This window comes from Falco peregrinus, chromosome 4 (assembly GCF_023634155.1).
Source record: "Falco peregrinus isolate bFalPer1 chromosome 4, bFalPer1.pri, whole genome shotgun sequence".
Classification (NCBI taxonomy): domain Eukaryota; kingdom Metazoa; phylum Chordata; class Aves; order Falconiformes; family Falconidae; genus Falco; species Falco peregrinus.
Genome location: NC_073724.1, coordinates 16,367,511 through 16,386,918, shown reverse-complemented (window position 1 = coordinate 16,386,918; position 19,408 = coordinate 16,367,511).

Below are 19,408 nucleotides of genomic sequence, written 5' to 3'. Positions count from 1 at the left end.
AAGAAAATGTGACTCCTTAAACCAGTATTTTTCATCAGATTTTGACAGGGCTGGGGGCAGTAAATGATATCAGAAAATGTGGCACTGGATCTAACATATTGGAGATGATAATTTTTTCCAGGACCAACAATGTTCTTTTTTCTGTTGCATCTCCAGACCTTCAGTTTATTCCTAACATCTGCCCTGGGACAAAGCTGTGTTTCTGTTGATTTATACTGGCTCAGAGCACCCTGCATGCCAATACTGTTGGCTGATGCTTCCTGCCATGAGCTGTAGTTCTAATGTGAGGATGTCAGGAGACAGGAAAAGAAAACTGAGAAGTTAAGACAAAGAAAGGGCAGATTGATCAGAAACTTTGGCCTGAACTGTGTTTTTCTGCTCACACACACACAATCTGTTACGCCTAAATTTCATGACAGTACAGAAGATTTAGAAGCCTGTTTGATATAAATCTCCATTTTCCTTAATGTTTATCTTGAGGGTTTGGGTGTGCAAGAGCAAGAGTGAATAGAAATTGCAGGCATCTCAGCTGAAGGTTGGATTTTTTATGTGTGAGAGAACATAAGATTCAGCTCTAGTCAAACATACAGATGCGATAGCACATCCCCAGTTCATGTAATCTCTGTGGTGCCTCTCATGTGGCTGGCCACCATTGAGCTGGCTCAGCAGAAAGGCTCCGCTGCTATAAATTAATCTTCAGTGGCCAGAGACAGTGCAACTGCAATGATCCTTTATAACAACTGTTTCTGAGAACTGTCTGGTTTGTCCTGTCAGAGGTCAAGGAGATACCTGGAGTATCTAAGATGTCTGTGGCCGAGGAGGGGTGTCCTTCCGCCCAAGGACCTTCTGTCCTTGGAACCCTCTTACAGTTCTTCCAGTGACACAAGATGGGACTGAGTTATCTGGAGATGAAAAGATGAGCTGACAGAGCAGAAAATAAGAAATGTACTTCAACTTCTCCAGTGACTAATAAGGTAGGAGCTGTGATCAAGATCTTCCCACAGCTGAGGCATTTGCAACATGTCCTGAGGGATGGGGTGGGAGGTGTCTCTGGTTTGCAATAAGAGGCAAGCCCATGTTACAGGCTCTTTTGTGCTGGAAGCCAAGACAGCCTCACCACCGAGTGTGATAGCTGAGCCCCTCGATGGCGATGGCTGCACCTTGGGGGAAACCTGGGTAAGGAAGGGCTGCCCAGCCGCCTGGGGTGAGGGGAAATGTGTGAGAAACAGCCCTGCCAGCCCCAAGGGGAGAGGGGTAGTGGGGGAAGAAGCTGCTCCAGGCACCCAAGCAGGGACCATGGTGGGGCAGAGAGAAGAAAAGAGTAGCAGAGAGAAACCACTGTGTACAGACCATGAAGCCTTTACTGCACTGGAGCAACTGAGTGTAACCTGTGTTGGTAACAAGGTGGGGAGGAGAGGGGCTTGGGGTGAATCTCAGCCAGGACCTTTTCATCTTATTTCTACCCCAGTCCTATTGAGATGGGAGAGTGAGAGAACAGCTGGGTAGGCTTCTGGCAGCTAACCAAGGGCAACCCGCCACAAGATAAAACATACAATTCTGACTTAATCTGGCATGAATCCAGTTACTATGCTCCACAGGGGGATGTATAACTATTCCAGTCAAGACCCAGGTACAGATTCTGTAAAAGTAGTAGTTGTTGTTATCATTATTATAATAATAATTATTTATTTCTGTAATAGACATCATTGAGAAATTTGTGTTACACATTTGCATATAAAATTTGCATTATGTTATATCAGGCTATGCAAGAAAACAGCATAGCTATGTGTTTTTGTTTTAAAGTTGAAAAAAAAAAAAAGTAAACTAGAGCAAAGTTCATTTATTCCCCAAACGAAACCACAATAAATACATATATATAAGCACATGCGTTCATAAACTGCAATAAAAATAGTTGGGTTTAAACAACCTTCAAGCATTGCAGAAAAACAAGCAATTTAGTACAGATTCAATATATCCTGTGTTTTATTTCAAGGAACATTATATGAAGGTAATATGCTCTTGGGACAACCTAGTGCCATCACAAAAGTAATTATGTCTGATTGTCATAATCATATTTAAATTATTGCATATAAATTTGTTTCAATAAAAATGAAAGCTGAAGAATACTTGCACTTCCTAACTCTATCTTAAAGATTAACTTGTTAGTTTACAGAATATTAAAGCTATTTAAGGGGAATATTTTTTTTTTCTTTGAAGTGAAAGGTATGTCTTTAGCAAACCTCGCAGTTAGGTATTTAAATATTGTTCTAGCAGGCAGTGACACTAGTGGCAAGCATATTACCAGACATATTCTGATAAATATATCTTACTGGAGAATGTTGGGTCATCTCAATTGAAATTATAGACAGGAAAATGCTTGCTTAAATGACTTTCCTAGCTGGAATTGTGCTTGAATCTGTTAAAAAGTTGTATTTATTTTTTTCTAAGAATGCTCATTTGCTGTTCCAAATAATGTCTAAACCCAAATTTACTTCATTGATTGTGAAGTTTGTGTATTTCAATAAATAAACAATTTGATTACCTTATAAGTAAATACAAAAACATTTCCATTTCCATATGCCATAAAATATGAGATAAATAAGATTGATTTAAAAATTAGTTGAATATTAAATTATCCTGAGAACAGGGTTTCACAGTACTGATAGATAATCACATCAGGACATTGAAACCTTCTTTTTAGGATATTTTAACATAAGTAGATAATAGTAATAGTAACAATAGTGGTCTAATTACACTTGCACTACTGTAACTTTTGACATTTTAAATTCGCTGGTAGATTGATTTCCTCTGGCCTCATTGTTATAAGAAATAGTGAATAATGGCTGCCTTTTCCCCTTTTATTGTTTACTTTCCTCATGCCCTTTCTCATCTCTTGCTGAACTCAAGAATCTCAGTGTATTTTGATCTTCATTGTATAGAAGATTCTCCTGAATCTCACTGTCCTTTCCTGCGCCTTTTCTACTTTTATCATGCCTTTTGAAAGCGAGTGAATTTGGGGGCTATAGAACTGCCAGTTCTTTTTACCAGTTCAGGTTTTATTTCACATGTGGGTACACAATATATTTATACTGTATCACAGTGAATATTTTAAGATTTGTTCTTTTCTTATTAATTGCCAAGTTTCTACTAGGTTCTTCAATTGGACAGACTGCTAGCCTGCTCTTTTTGGAGATGGCTACAAATAGTGATAACCAACCAGTAATTTCAAACCCACATGCTCCATGCATTAAAACAGAAGGTTTAAGTTGTTGTCAAGTTAAGAACAAAGGAATTTTGAAAAAGCTGTTTTGGGAATAAAAATGAATCCAGCTTTGTTATAAAATAACTATAATCACAATTATAATAAGGACCAATACACATGCACATGACTTTTTGATGTGATTGCACAGTATTTTACAATGTGCTCAGAAACTTCTGTGCTGTAAAAGAAAACCTCTGACAATCCATGTTGCAGGGCATTTGCTAGAAATTTGTGGAAGATTTTGAATGATAATGCTGGAAGATTTCTTTTCTATAATAATGCTCTGCATTATCAGTTTCTCAACAAGCGTATGTAGTTTAATGAAATAGTAGCCACATAATTTCTTATGTTTTGTCTGGTGTCAGGTTTAAGGGTATAAGAATTTTCGCATCCTAGAAGCAGAACATCTGGGTTTCTTCTGGTCCAGTTACTGCCATTTGTATATAGGCAGAGTCATTAACAGCCTTACCTGTAAGCATCCAGGAGTAAAACAAAATCACAGTCTTATTTTTCAAAATGTAATACTTGAATCGGTTCCAAGAGTTTTCTCTATTTCATTCCATTGACAAATGATCCCTTTGTTTGCATAGCCTCATGACTGGGACTCCATTTATAAAGATAATGCTCTCATTACATACTATTATATTTTCAGGATCTGAAATATATTTTGCATCTGTACCCAGATGCCCGAAGATTCTGTTCAGATTCAGTTTTCTTTGTTAGACATAGCATGGTATTGCTTTTCAAAGCTGTTATGTAATAGGCTGTAGTATTTTGTGCCCTTGAATAGTTATGTTATGGAGAATCATGGTTTTATGATGAAAAAATAATCCTTTTATTTATTTTTTTTCCTTTGTACTTCTACTACCTTCACATGATTGCTAGGCTTATGTGTATGGCAAGCAGTTTTGACTTGTATGAGTTTAATAAATTGAGATTTTAATATATTAAAAATACAGATAAATGCAGAACTAAATAGTCTAAGATTCCTTAGGTATGGACAAGGCTTTAAAATCTGTGAAAGAGTCTGATATAAATATTGGTAAGAATAAAATTTTTAAAAATTCCCTTCTTTTATGGTACAGGCATACTAAGAACCTGGAAGTGATATATACATTTTGGATGCGTAACTGGGGGTTATGTGTCAATTACTGACTGTTGGTTCACTTTGAGGCCATTACAGCTGGTTGTAACCCTAGTCACATCCTCCTCCTCCTCCTCTGGTGTCTGTAAGGAAGAATGTAAAAGAGCGCAGCTGGAACTGTTGCACTTGGGTTTGTTACTGACTTCGAGCCAGTGCTTAAAATCTCCATAGACCAGGACACTCTTGGTGTGTGAAGAAGACTGTGTGACAGACAAGTTGAGCTGTTAGACAATGGTTTGAATATGTCATTTCCCCCATCTTCCTTTCTTTTTAAATCTGTTATGGGAGAAAGTTTAAAGAGATCTGAAAAGGAGTGTCTGTAAGTGGAAAGATATTGTTGAAGGAATGGAGTAAATAGCAGCTAGAGGGAAGACAACAGGCAGCTCTGTAGCCTGTTTTTTTGCAGTATCACTGTTAGTAAGCAAGCACAGGACTGAAAACCCTACCTGAATCGCTATGCTGCGTACAGGCATGAAGCAAGCTCTTACCTCTGAAGGGTTCCTGGAATATGTACTCCATTTATCTTCCCAAGGCCCTCTAGCACATGTAAACTTCTTAGTCAAGGATATAATCTACAGCTATACAAACAAAAGGAAAACACCAGGAGAAATCAAGACCAGTATCCAATGTACCATTTGCCTGCTGAGTCAGGAAATCTATTGACTAGTGATAATAATCCTAGGAAGCCAGCCACTAGCTATGCTACAGAGAAGATGGGGGAGGGGGGATGGGGGGGGGGGGGGGGGGGGCGGAGAGAGAAGAACAACACCCAAAAATGAAACCCCAACAGTCTTTTTCACACTGATGAGGAGAGATATCCTATCCTGATCTTTAACGACCAGCTAAGATAGTAAAGAGGCAGGTTGAAAGAGCTAATGTTTCCATGCTCTGTAAATGATGTTAGAGAGGGAAAAGCTCCTTCGTCCCAGAGCTTTTGCTCCCATGCTGAAAAGAGAAGCTTCCGCTGATACTGCTGGGTGGGATTTTTGTTTGGTTTGGTTGGTTGGTTGGTTTTTATACACCATTTCTTTTCTGTAGTGGGTTCAGCTGTTTTAGGTTAAGGGCTCTGGATTTCTTTAGTCCAATCCCAAGCATCTCATGTGAGCCAAACTCTGGCGTCAAGCACTGCTGCTGTTAGGACCAGGCTGTGGGATCTAGCTTCACAAGTAGTATCTGCAGAATCATCTTAGACTTTTCTACTGATTGGCACAGGAATTATCAGTTGCACAAGAGCTATCAGTACTACAGGTGATCCTAGAGTAAAACTGGAGTCTAGAAATGAAGGGTTAGAAACAGTACTCCTCTCTACTTTTCTGGTTGCAGATTTTTGCCATTCAGTGTGATGCTGGAGCTCAGTATCGCAAAGAAATTTAACTCTTCCCTCCATTTTTTTCCTGCTGAACTTCCACAGCTAACAGTGAAGGGCAGATGGGAAAGCTTCAAAACCCCTTGTCTCTTACCTAAATGCTGTTTAAATTGCAAAATAGAGGCAATCCATTCCCACCATCTGAATTCTGTCCCAAGGCTCTGCTCAGTCTTCAGTGAGGGCTTTACCAGTATAAACAGAAGATTAATTAACCTGTACTTTGTGTTCATTTTGAATATATGCCTTGCTATTGTGGATCCCAGCATAAATATATATCTAGCATCAAAGTATTCACCATCTGTCTTTCAGGGCTGTGCAGGTCAGCATTGTCCCCATGCAGACACATACCTTGAAGTTCACAGCCAGGCCCCAAGTAGATATGTGTTTAATGGATGCTGGGAAAAGTCACCGTAATGACGATTCTCAAAGGTACTGCAACAACACTGGGTATTGTAGGAACTTCTGGATATACAGTCCCTTTGCAGTTTCATTAGCATAATTGGAACTGGAACTTACTTTAGTGCTGCTCAAATTTGGATTGATTATTTAATTGGATGATAATAGTAATGCTTAGCACTTTAACAGTACTTTACATGGTCAGAGAGCTATGCAAACATTAACTAAATAATCTTCACAATGCCCCTGTGATGTAGTAATTAGAGATGGAAAAGGCCCATTACTAGATCATAAAATTCCATTCTCTTGCCAGGGCAGCATACATTCACCCAGCAAAGGACATAGCAGGTACTAAACTACTGCTATGTTCAATCTTTGCTCCCCTTGGACATTATTACAGTCTGGGACTTCCCTGAGACTGTAAAGGGACTTTACAAAGTTTTTAAATAGCGTTGTAACTGAAGTGCTCCTTTTTGATGAAAGTAAAATAGACTTTTACTGTCCTTCTCCTTGCCTACTTTTCAATGTCAGTGGAAAGCAGTGTATTTGATTCTCCTCAAAAGGAATAAAGAAAACGATGAAGCTGTTTAAAGATGGGTTAGCAATCTCTTGCTTAGAATAAAAAAAGATAGGAAAGACTCCTGCCTTTCCAGAATAAACTCTCCTAATACTGCCTATCTGCCAAAAGTTCAACACTGATGGTATAAAAGTGAGACATTTAATCAGTGACTATATAAAATCTTTCCATTACCAGATGCTTTGATACAAACACACTCAATGTTTATACCCTCTATTTCATCAGGTTTCCAAGGTTGCAAAGCTTTTTAGATGTTAAACATCTGTTCAAAATACAATAATCAATACAACGATAACCTTCACCACTATCAATCTTTGTCTTTTTAGTGTTGTTTAGACTGGCTGTTTTCCCTGACAGTTTCTATACTCTGACTATAATCATGACAAAACACCTCTTCTGAATAAGTGCTGAAATTGTAGCCACGAGTTAACTTTCAGTATGTTCAAGGTCTTTTTATTTTGTTGGCATGAATATCCATGCACTATGTAATTCATTGTATGAACGTGGAAAGTGCAGGTCTCGGGAGCACATGTGCTCGTGCTGATGCTTGTGGCATTATCAATAGGTCTGTTCAGGGAGATAAGCCAGGGAGAATTTAAGTAGTTGCTATTAAGTCTGGGGCAGACCAATTCCCTGACCTGGCTGACCCTATGGTTTGCACAAGAGCCTGTAGTACATGGGGAGTGCCTAGGGAATGTGAATCTGAGGCAAGGGAATGTGGGAGAGAGGAGAGTAACATTTTGGGAGGGAGCAGAGGGGGGAGGCAAGCTAGCACCACCGCATCTGATTTATTTTATAATGGTGATACATAAGGAACCTTGATACCAATAAAGGAAAAAATATGGACTAAACACAACTTGCCTATTTAACAGTCCACAGTGTGATTAAAAAAAGGATCGAGGAGTTTCTTTTCTTTGCTGTTGGTCAGAAGATGGACTTCATACCAGCTTTGTCAAGTTTTCTTAAATCAAAGCTAATTTTTTAATATTTTTTTTTTAATATAAAGATGTTGAGATGACAACCTTTATCAAGTAACATCTGGGGTCATGTCTGTCCATAGGTCAGACTTTTTTTGCTTTCTAATGCTATAAAAAAGGTGGGTTTAAGTTTAAATAAGATACACAGTACACACTAGACATTTCTCCTTGAGTTTGCTACTTTCAGAGTATTTGGTTTTGACCCGTATTAGCAACTCTGAAACTCCAGGCAGCAAGCTGTAGAAGTTGGATAGCTAAGCCTCTTGGTTGGTAATTTTCCATGCAGGCCAGGCAAGAAAGTGAGACAAGTAGAAGCCGGAAAATTGGGGGCACGTATCTTACATACTGTTGTGCTGATAAGCATGAAAGTCTTAAGTACTTCTTAGTTCCTTCAGCTTGTAATTTTCAAGCAATATTCATTATAGAATCAACAGAACTCATTATCTGTGAGTGCAATAGCTTTCTTGTAAACAAAAAGCTTGTTTTTTCAATTATCACAGTTTTTCTGTGGTTTTGTTATTAACCCGTAGCATTACTTCTTATCTACTTTGGTGTAACAGTGGAAACATGAACTATTAAGAACCAGAGGGAAAAAAAAATCGTACTTGAGTCACACTTATAGTTAGTTATAGTTACTATAGTATTAGCTTCTGTGTTAGCATGAGGTTCTTTTATCCAAACACATTTGAGACCAAGAGCTCATTTCCATCAGTCAAGTTTTATTGAATTAATAATAACTGCTACTATTTTTTTCCAATGTTAACAGCTGTCTTGGTGCCTTAATTATTACTAAATAGCTTTGAATAGAAGCCAATCACATCCGTGGCATAATTGTGGTTATTTTTCATTTTTAATATTAATGAATAGTTTTAGAAAGCGTTGATTTAAAAAAAAAAAAAGGAAAATGTAGAAAACGTGGTTGATGAACAGGGCAAGTGCTTATGAACATTTCAGCACTTGTATAAACATTGTAAGGATACTGAAAAAAACATCTTTTTAGTTTAAAGTAGATCAACAACAACAAAATATGCTTTTTATCTTGTTGAATACATCTGAGTCAGCTACAGATATGTATGACGATGTGCTAGATTAAAAGGCCATTTACACATTTTGTAAGAGAGTAGGACTGACTTTAGACAGCACTTTTTTCAATTAATAAACAAAATATCTGGAAGATTTTTCTAAAGTTAGAACACCACTGTGAGTAGCACTATTCAAATATAACAAGATAAGTATCACGGTTTGAAGAGCTGAAATTTTCAGTATCTGTGAATTTAAATACTTAAAATATACTAGCAAAATAAAAGGATAATTGAAAAAATATGAAATATTTTAAATACATTTGAAGTATTTTTGCTTTTGATTATTTTAGAAATAATTTTCAAACTCTTTTTGCAACCTTATTAAGAATCTCTAACATAACAAAGCTGGAATTTGAATCACATGACTTTTATATCTGCAAATCAGATTCATGGCAACAGTGTGTGAGAGTTGGCAACTAAAAGAAGTGGCAAAATGAGTTGGTGTGTTAATTCACCGAGTACATCACTGATAACAGTACGAGTACCCTTCAGGCCACCAAACTGTCACTCTGGTGCCACATGCACTAGACTGCCTTGGCCAAGTTTAACATTTTAAGGTGGAGCTTTACCAATTTTGATGCTTTCTTTCTTTAGTGTATCTCAGGAACATGAGGATAGAAACTTCCTTCTCAAACTGTTCTAGTAGATTGTGGTGACGCAAGTCGAGGTGGACTTAAAAGAAACACTGTGCCTGCGTGGCTGGGTTCGGACAAAATGGCCTTTATTGTTTATACAAACTGTTTATATATCTTAGACAGTGCACGTGTCAGACCCTGATTGGTTTTTGTGTTCTTCTTCTTGCTTGCTATTTGCTGTTGCTGTAGGTGCCTGTATGCTGCGGTTCTAAGTTCCGATTCTTCACATCCTATTTACATACCTGACAATTTGTGGCTGTCTTAAAGGTACACAGCTAAGTCTCTGAAGTCAACTAACTTCTCTGCAGACCCGCTGCAGACCCCAACAGTAGATATTAGAATTAGATAGAAGACAGTAAGGGCCATGCCAATATTTTTCATCTTGGAAAAGGAAATTGCTTTTGTTTTGTTGTGAGTTTTGAGCTACATAACTTGATAATAATAAGGCACAGGACAAACTTTGCCCTGTGCTGGCAAGTGAAAAGTCATTCTGTGGGAATAAATTTATACATCAGTGATGCAAGAAATTAAAAACTTGAATAAATTTTGATAGACTAGAATAAAATATTGTTGGAATTGGACCTTGACACTATAGCCCATAAGGGCTACCATCTTTTATAAAAGTATAAAATGAGTCATACCAAGGTCATATCTCAATGTGCTGAACTTAAATTGTTCTGTAAAGAAGACTGGTCTTATTCAAAATGCATTTTAAATATTTGGTTACATTTATTTGGATGTTTTCAGTATTTATAATAAATTTATCATATCTGATGAATGAATTTAACTGAAGATAAATTCTGTGCCTCCTGTTACCAAATTGTTGCTAATCTGAGCTACACCTGTGTAATCTGCAATAAAAGAAAGACTAAGGAAGCTGGCTTCTAATTTCTAAAAAATTAGAAGTATTTTCCATTTATTTCCCTTAATAGTTCTGCTGAATTTCATACTTCAGATTGTTCCATTTCCTTCATTTTCTGAATTGGTGATTTAATGGAAATGGATATAAATTCAAATTGATCTATGCAGGTATTTTAGGAAAGTGTCACAACTACAAGCACCGATCTAAAAGACATTTAGTTTCAAAGGATCCATGGAATCTGCTTTAGTGGCCTATGCATATAAAGCCACAGGGAAAAGAAAAAGATTAAATCTGAGCATATTGAATCTGGTAAACTGACTACTGTAAATGTTTTTTCACCTGTATTAGAGGACATATAATGGGAGGCAAAATTTCTGGAGGTTTTCTTAGCTTTTATTTGTTGGTCAATATTATTTAATATATTGTAATGAATATTCTGATTTAAAACTTACTTGTCAAGATGCTGATGGGTATTTGCAATACAGTTCCCTTCTAATGGAATAAAGGAGAACAAAGAGTGCTAAGGTAAACCTCTGAATAGATCTTCTACACTGTGCTTGCAACTTCGTTTTGTGAGTTTGTTTATAGAGTTAACATGCTCTTCAGTTGCGTAGGACTGTTCAAATGAATAACTGTCTTGATTTTAGTAGCTGGATGGGCTCTGTAGCACTCTTCACCTTTTGTACAGATGAATAAAAAACTAAAGGTATTCTATTGCCATGCTCAGAACAATGCCTTCTTACATTACACTGCATTAATATCCATTGTCATTGTTGTAAAAGTGTTGCTCTCATAGGGCTATATATTAACTGAATATCCTGTGAAGGATAAAGCTATTCTGATGTCTAAACTTTGATTAAGAAATCATGATAGCTATTGATGACACAAGAAATCTGATAATCAAAACTGTTTCCTTCTCCCCGGAACACAAGTCTTCGACCCAAGGCCAATATCTTAAATTTTCTTCCTCTCTGTACAACACAGCCTTGTATTACAGTGTTGAAAATCAAAACAAGTTTGAGTCCATTAGTAAGAAGGACTACCTTATTTTTCTAAGATCACAAATGTCTGTCGTTCTTAAAAGAAAAACTGTTTTGGATAAGGCTTTCACTTAAGAAAGTGCAATTTATTTTCTGCAGATTCTATTCTCACTTGTAGTAGTTAATTAACAGGGATCCAGCTTCAAAATCTCTTTGGTTTGGACTGTCATCACTATTACAACAGTAAATGAGGGCAAACAAGGAATGATTGAAGACAGAGTCCCTTTACAGCATCTTTCTTGCAGCTAAGGTTTTATTGGTTAATCTGGACAACTGCACTGTCTGCTCTTTAATCATTTTTGAGCCATCCAAAACATGTTTTCCCTCCCAAAGAACAACTGCTGAAGTGACTTCCTTTAACAAGGTTTCTCTGCTAGCACAGAGCACAGGATCGAACCTGGTGTGGTATAGCTTGTGATACGGTTGAACAGATCAAAAAACCAATGAGTTCATCATAAAAAATAATAATAAAATATATTTAATACATTTAAATTTTGTATCAGTTAATTTGGAATGACAAGGGCAATGTTTCTTTCCATAACCTCTGCTTTCTAAATCTTTAATCCTTCTCAGCTGAGTTCATGTTAGCAAGTGCTGCTTCAAGCTCACATTCCTCTAGTCTCCTGGGTAATGCCAAAAGCACGGAAGCTGATAATGCTCCTGCGTGGCAGGTACACACAATAGCTGCATCTACGATTCTGTCACAGTGATTGTGATGTGATGCTGCAGGTAAAGCAGCTCAATATAATATTTTCTTCACTGTGGCTGAAAAGTTACACTTGAAATCACATATGATAAATTATTATATTTTAGAAAAGCAAACAGTAAAAAAAAGCACGTAGAATAAGAAGTGACCTGAACTGAAATTGCATTGCCAAGACGTGAGCATGGCATCGCACCTCAGTGATAAGTTATTTCCTGCCAGTATTCTTTCATCTTTTTTGCTTCTTGATAGAAGTTCTAAAAGCTTTTTACTCTCTGACCTCCAGCTGTCAGTAGTGACCACCAACAGTATTTCCTCGTATAATTTTTCTATTATTATAGCAATAATTGTGCAAACATATGTAGATTAAATGAGGGATGGAACATACTAAATGGCTTTTTTGAATTCCGTTTTGGGTACCGCTTAAGATAAATTCCCAGAAAGCTCCACAGAGGTTTGAGCCTTTACTGTGGCTTGCCAAATATATTTTCTGTTCACTCTTGGCAACTAGATGCTTCAGCAAAACCCAGACTTGGTTCTGTGAGGGTGGAGAAAATATTTTACGAGAATTTATGGAAGGGTGATTGAAACTAGCAGCAAAGTCACTGCTGATATCACACATGCACAGATGTTTTAAGAAAATAAACAAACCTTGAAGCATACACATAATTTTCAGCAATTGATGTGGTGGCAACCACCGAAAGCAAGATAAAATTTTGAAGTATTATTTCATATAATATTGCATTGACACATACTAAATTTGTGGTGGTGTGATTGTAAACAAGATTATTTTCCACACAGCACATAAGCATGCTTTCATATATTTTTAGGCAGTCATCTGTTGCTTCTTAGATTATTAACATTTTTTTTTTTACCCTAATGATCCCACAGCCATTATCTTCTAAGTATCCCAAATTATAGGCAAAAATGAGCTATGGGAATCATATCCTGCTCCCCAGGCCCCTGTTAGTGCATTTGCACAACTCTGACCCCGTGGAACTGAAGTGCTGAATCATTGGCATAGTCTTGACTTTTCCCTTTTCAAGCTGGAAAGCACTTGGAAAAAAAAGTAGCCATCTGGCTTTGGCATAACAGATTGAGACATTCCCTGCTCCACAAAAAGATGGCTGCCAGGTCTGACTCAGCTGTGCAATGTAATTAAAGGTCTCAGGAGTAAGCAAAAGCTGTATTATAAGATTTCAGAGCTGTTGATTGGCTCCTGTTTATTTACATTAGCAATTTACTAAAACTCCTACCATAGGATTTTTTGGTTATGCTAGTGCTGTAAGAGATGCATAATAAACTTGAATAAAACAAAAACAATACCACTGACCCAATGTCTAAGCCTGAAAAAAAAACCCCATATAGTGAATATTTCTAAATCTTTTCTTGGGTCTCTGTCATATGCAGATCATGGATTTAATGGGAAGGTTAATATGGGAATGTTGGTCCTTGAGGTTTTGGGGTTTTTTTTCCCTAGAAGATTACTAACAATTTGCCTTTCCAAAAATGCTACAATCAGCCAGCACAACAAAAGGTGACTTTTGAGTCACTCTACTTGTAAGTCCTCAGTTTAAGGAATAGGATAGTGAAAATATGTCCAACTACTAAGAAGAATTTACTTTAAGTAATCTAACATAAAATAAACTCAGGAAAGGTTGCAGATGGAACTTACCCCTGCCACGCTGTTCCTTATGTTCCACAAGAGAATAATTATCAAATGCCCTGATAATATAGGCAGTGATATTGCTCTTCCCTTTGGCTTCTCTTTTTTCAGTGGAATGAAAAGGTGCCTTCTGCTTTAAATATGTGATATCTGCCTGGAAAGATAAAAATGATTAAGACTCAAAAGCTTTCCTTATTTTGTTTCCAGCTAAATTCCAACCTTTCAAGTCAACAAAGGTAATTAACCTAATACTGACTACTCTGTGTATTCTTATTGTGATCCTGATAGACCTAATTTACCACTGACAGCACTAAAAGGATTCCCCATTTAGCTTGTTCTCCCATTCTGCTGATAACTCATTAGCAAGCCCTGGTTTTGCTTAATGCATGCAACAAAAAGAGTCAATTGGTTTGCATAAATCATTCATTACCTTCAAGGGACAAAATATTTTGGCCCACTGAGTTTATATTTCCTTGGGTTTCTGTTCAATGAATTTAGAGGCCGATTTTCATTTTCCCCACAGGCAGACCCTGTGTCTAGTTTTGTATAGCAAACACTGAATTTATGTTAAAGTAAGGCCATACCACTAAGCAAAGTGTTTAAATATAGTCTGTCATGAAATAGAATTTCACCCGTGGGATTCAGCAGTGACTAGAGCAGCCTGTTCACCAGTGCACTGAATGTAACAAACAGTAACAATGATAACGTCTCTAAATGGGACATCTTAAATTTCCTTCTGGATATTATCAGCTACTCAGAAAATCTCTGCATTTCCTATTTCAACATACAGCTGTTTCTACTTAATAAAGTTAAATAGATTTTAATAGTACTACCTGTTATGTCAGTGAATGCATATAAAGCCCAATTAAAATGATGGGGAATTATTGAAAAAACTAAAATAGAAACAAGCCTCAAAATGTCTCACCATCATAGAACAGAACGGTTATCTCAAGCTGAATCTGCAAACGTACTTTGGAGTATGTTAAAATCTTTACATAAAGTACCTTTTTTATGATGACATGAAAAGCCTTTCAAATTTTCTTTTGTTGTAAAATTTAGCTAAATTCATTTGAGAGCAAAGAAAATTTCACTCCTTTCTTTTATGATTCTCCTTAATTCTTTCTCATGTTTTTATTCTATTATTCCTTTCCAAAAATGTGATGTTTCCTTTTCTCACCGTACTGCTTATCTTGGTTTTGGCTTTGGCTTTCCTAGTGCACCTTCTGGTGCATTTGAGAGTAAGTTCTGCCTATTTACAATCCCTTATGCTTGATTTGTCCTCTTTCTGACATACTTTTTTTTTTAGCTTAGATGTCCCTGACCTGCAATTATGCCTGTCTTCTTTGTGTCTCTAGTCACATTGCTCACATAAATGTTTACACAATATTTAGACCCTGTTACCTCTTTTACTGTTTTGTTATGCTTATGTTTGAATTCAGTGCAAGGTAATATTAATTACAACCCCATTTATATTTTATAGATGTCACAAGCCTCTAGTTTGTTTATATCCCCCAAATTACTTTCTGACAGAAAAATGCATATAGGAGGACTTCATGTGGTGATTAGGGATTTCCAGCTGCGTGATAGTTCCTGTGCAGTTTATCTTGACATCGCTGAGATTCTTGGTTCTCTCCATAATGTGCATGCAGACCTACTGTACTGCACATGCGGAGCACCTCTAGAAACGTTGGATTTATTATAGATGAGCTCAACTGAGTGTGCATGCATCTTTCCCTCTGAAATCCAAGATAAACTTTGCAGTATCTGTCTCTTGAACAGATTTTTTTTTCCTGTCCTATCGAGGTAGCTTTTTGAATCTGAGTTACAGTGTTCACATGACTTAACTCATCTCCATATTTATGGGTGAGGATCATATGATGCAGGGATACTATGAAATAGGATGTTGCCTAATGTAGTTTAGGTTACTGAAGTTTCTCATTTATATATTTGCAACCATTTTATTTAAATCATGTCAAGACTTCATAGAAGCTCAAGAACTGAGGAAACAAACTTGAAAGAAGAGAGCCTAAAGCGATGTGATATAAAAGCTTAAGTATAAATGCCTCCTATGATCAAATATACCGAGGTTCACATGCCACTACAGTGACAAAACTATAATTGTAAATGAAAGTAGTAAACCAAGTCGTAGGATCTCTCGGCAAAAACAAATAAAAATGGAGTTTGCTTTCAGCAGGAAAACCCTTATTCAGGAACAAAGTCCAGAGAAATGCCACAGGCCAGTAAGTTATATGGCCTCCTAAGAAATATATCTGTTTGTCCACTAGGACAATTTCGCTAGTGAATTCCTTTACTTTCAGCTTTGCACTCTGAGCCAAATGCTGCCAATCCAGGGAACTATGCAGCCTTTGTCTTGGTGCTGCAAATGTTAGTTGTGTTATTGGATATTTCATCTCAGGGCTGAAGGGGGTGGAAGCACATTTAGCAGCTAGTGCTCTGCAAGGCAAGTGGAGCTACTTCTATGAAAATATATATTTAAAAAAAAAAAAAAAAACAAAAACTAAGCAACTCCAAGGCCAATAAAAATAACGAATGAGTTATATTGCCCCATTAGATGCCTTTATTTGTTAGCTAAATAACAGGTTTATGCTTTACTGTTTCTGTTTGGTTTTGCTTCCTCTCAGTCCATCAAGAAATCTGCTGACAAAACGGAAGACATTCTTCTTTCTTCCCTAGGGGTATGGCATAAACCTTACAGGGAGCATAAAGAAGCTTCCAAATAATTTCTTTAACAATACCTTGTACAGCATTAGAGACAGTAAGACATTAATTTCCCTTATGACTAATGAGAGCCTCTGCCTGTCTCCTACCCCAAAAATTAACAACGTGTTAAAAAGAGAGATCAAGAAATTTATGTCTTGGATGCCTCTCATTTCAATCTCATGGGCATCTGTCTGCACAAGGAAAGCTGTATTGATTACCACAGTGATCTACCACTCATTTTGAATAGATGGCAAGCTTGAACATCAGGCAGATTAAATTCTTTCAACCATCATGACTAAACTTTTTAAATCAAGACTCAATTTTGTATTTTTTAAGCAGCCTGAATGTCTGTCTGAAATGCAGAATTTAAAGAAAAGTGCCTGCATGACATGGTCAGAGAAATTAGGGAAATAAAGGTGAAACTGGATTATTCCTACGTGGAACCAAAAATACCTTTTTTTCCCTTCTTTTTCTTTTTTCTGAGCCACAGAGCATATGTTTGCCATGTCCAGAACTGAGCATATTCACAGAGATCTGTTTGAAAGAACAAATTAATGAGGGCTCTCAGCACACACTGCACATTGTGTATAAAGGACCTGATCCTGCAACAACTGAGAGTGGCTGAAAGACTTTCAGGCTTTAGGCCATGACAATGTACTAGGTCAACTACTCACAGGCTGAAACTGTAAGCAGCCCTTGATGTCCACTATTGTTGATTAGGTACAAAAAAATGACTTTTTTTAAGGTTTCTGTAATCATGTATTTTTGTAAGCAGTTTCTTACAGAGCATTTTTTTCCTATTTCAGAAAAAAATCTTTGATTGTCAGATTTTTGTTGAAAGCAATCATACCTCCTCTAACTGATGTTACAAACTGCAAAAATGATATCTTATGAGGGTGTAGGGGTAGGCTGTTCCAGAAAGGAGAGAGCAAAGTTAACAGAAGAGCCAAGAGATGATAAATAAAGAGGCTCCAACCTGTTGGAGGAACTGTTAGAAGATGGGGAGGATCTTTCCTGTTCTCCAAGCTTTATGAGATATTTTAGAGGTGCAGAAGTGGCTGAGAGAGCTGGTTTGAACTTTCCCTCAGCTTTTCCTTGCACATATGTATTTTACAACATGCAGATCATCGCAGGGATTTTTTAAATGTATGACTCACAGTTCTTACAGGTAAATAGATGCAAACACATGGCATGTGTTCACCTCAGAAGCTGTAACAGCTCTGGAGGAAGCAGTTTCTACTAAGAAATTTCGAACAACTTCTATATTATCTTTTATTCTTTTATGCAAAAACTAGGCTATGCTCTAGCAAAACTTTTAAAGTATCGAAAAGAAGCAAAGTGACAATTTCTTCTCTCAAATGAAATAAAAGCTATGCTGTCCCACTGTCATTGTTGCCAGATTCATATGCCAAACAAAAGGTAATGTACTTTTTTCAGACATTTCCCTTAATCAGCATAAAGCTTGAAATAAAAGCTATATCTGATTATTAGCCTTAAATCTTAATCTCCTTTCCTTGTCACATCCCTGCATTACTTTAGAATGTTTAAATATAGATGAATAGAAAGAAGGCTCATCTACCCACTGCAGTCATGCAGCTATTAGAAAAGCAAATATTTTAACAGTTCAAACAGAAGTGAAACCCAAGAGAGACAAGGTTTAAATTCAGAAGAATGCATTTTTCAATTTAGATGAAAATAGGGTGGATTATGAGCTGTTTGTGACTACCACCTCACTGTTTGTTTTCTGAAGATTTGTAGTGGTAATTAAATGATGACTTCCAAGTAGGGCTGGGTATCCATGGAAATAAATAGAGCCTGTCTTTATAGACACAGAGATGAAATGAAGGTATTTGTGCAGTGAGAATTTATTTATTTCTTAATTTGGCTTGCAATATTGTGGGAATATCGGTCTTAATTTAAAATATTTGTTTATTTGCAAGTCCTGTGTTTTCATTTTTGTTTTTGTAGTGGGAATAAATCAGACTTTCAGGTGTTTACAGAAACCCACAAAATTGCATTGGCTCTTTTGCATTGCAGTATCTTCATGGGATACTTTGAGCAGACTTCAGTCCAGAGACAGTTTTGGACTGAAATTATCAAGGTATTTGCAAATTATGGGCTAAGATCTGCAAAATTATCCTTGACTTTTGATGTCCGTGAGTTTTTGGTACATTATTCTGTCAGGATAAGTCTCTTGTAATTAAAAAATAGTAACTTTTCCCTCTGTTATTCAACTGTTTTCTACCCTCTAGTTCTCTTCTCCATCCTTTGATCATTGTAGTAATAGGTGTAGTCCTTGGATAGTTGCATGCTCAGTACAATGGTATAAAGTAAGAATTTTCATTTGACTGGATTCTTACCACTTTGATTTTTCATTAAAATGTTGTTCCTGTTTCAACTGCGTAAGGCTGGGTTTGATCAGAAAACAGGACAAATTTCCATTTTCTCCTAAATAAACCAACCAAACAAAACAACAACAAAACCCAAAAACAGTGGGAGAAGTGATAGTTTATGTTCATACCCAAATTTTATGCCTACTTTGTGTCACTGTTAGTGCCTCCAATTGCATATGGAGTACTCCTGAGAGAAAATCCATTCTTTTCTTCAAATTAGCAAAGGAAGAAAAAATGAGCAGCTGGTTTATTTTTCTGGCTCCCATCTGAATGTAAAGCTTCCAGGGCTTGTTGAGACCATTTTGATATGATTGTTGTCCTGCCCTTCTTTCAGTTCTCATAATGAATATACATCAAACAGTGTTTCCAGATTTCTGGATAATCTCCTGGTTTGGTACCTGTTGGGTTTTTTCACCTTTTAAGACATATGCAAAAGATATTTCTCCTTACAGCACTGTCAAGACTTAAGTAACAAAGAATAAAAGTAGAAAAGATGAGAGATGATACTAAAATGTAATTAAGAATGTCTGCATTGCCTGCACTTGTGACTGGGGACAGGTTTTGCTTGTAAAGAGCTGGCAATC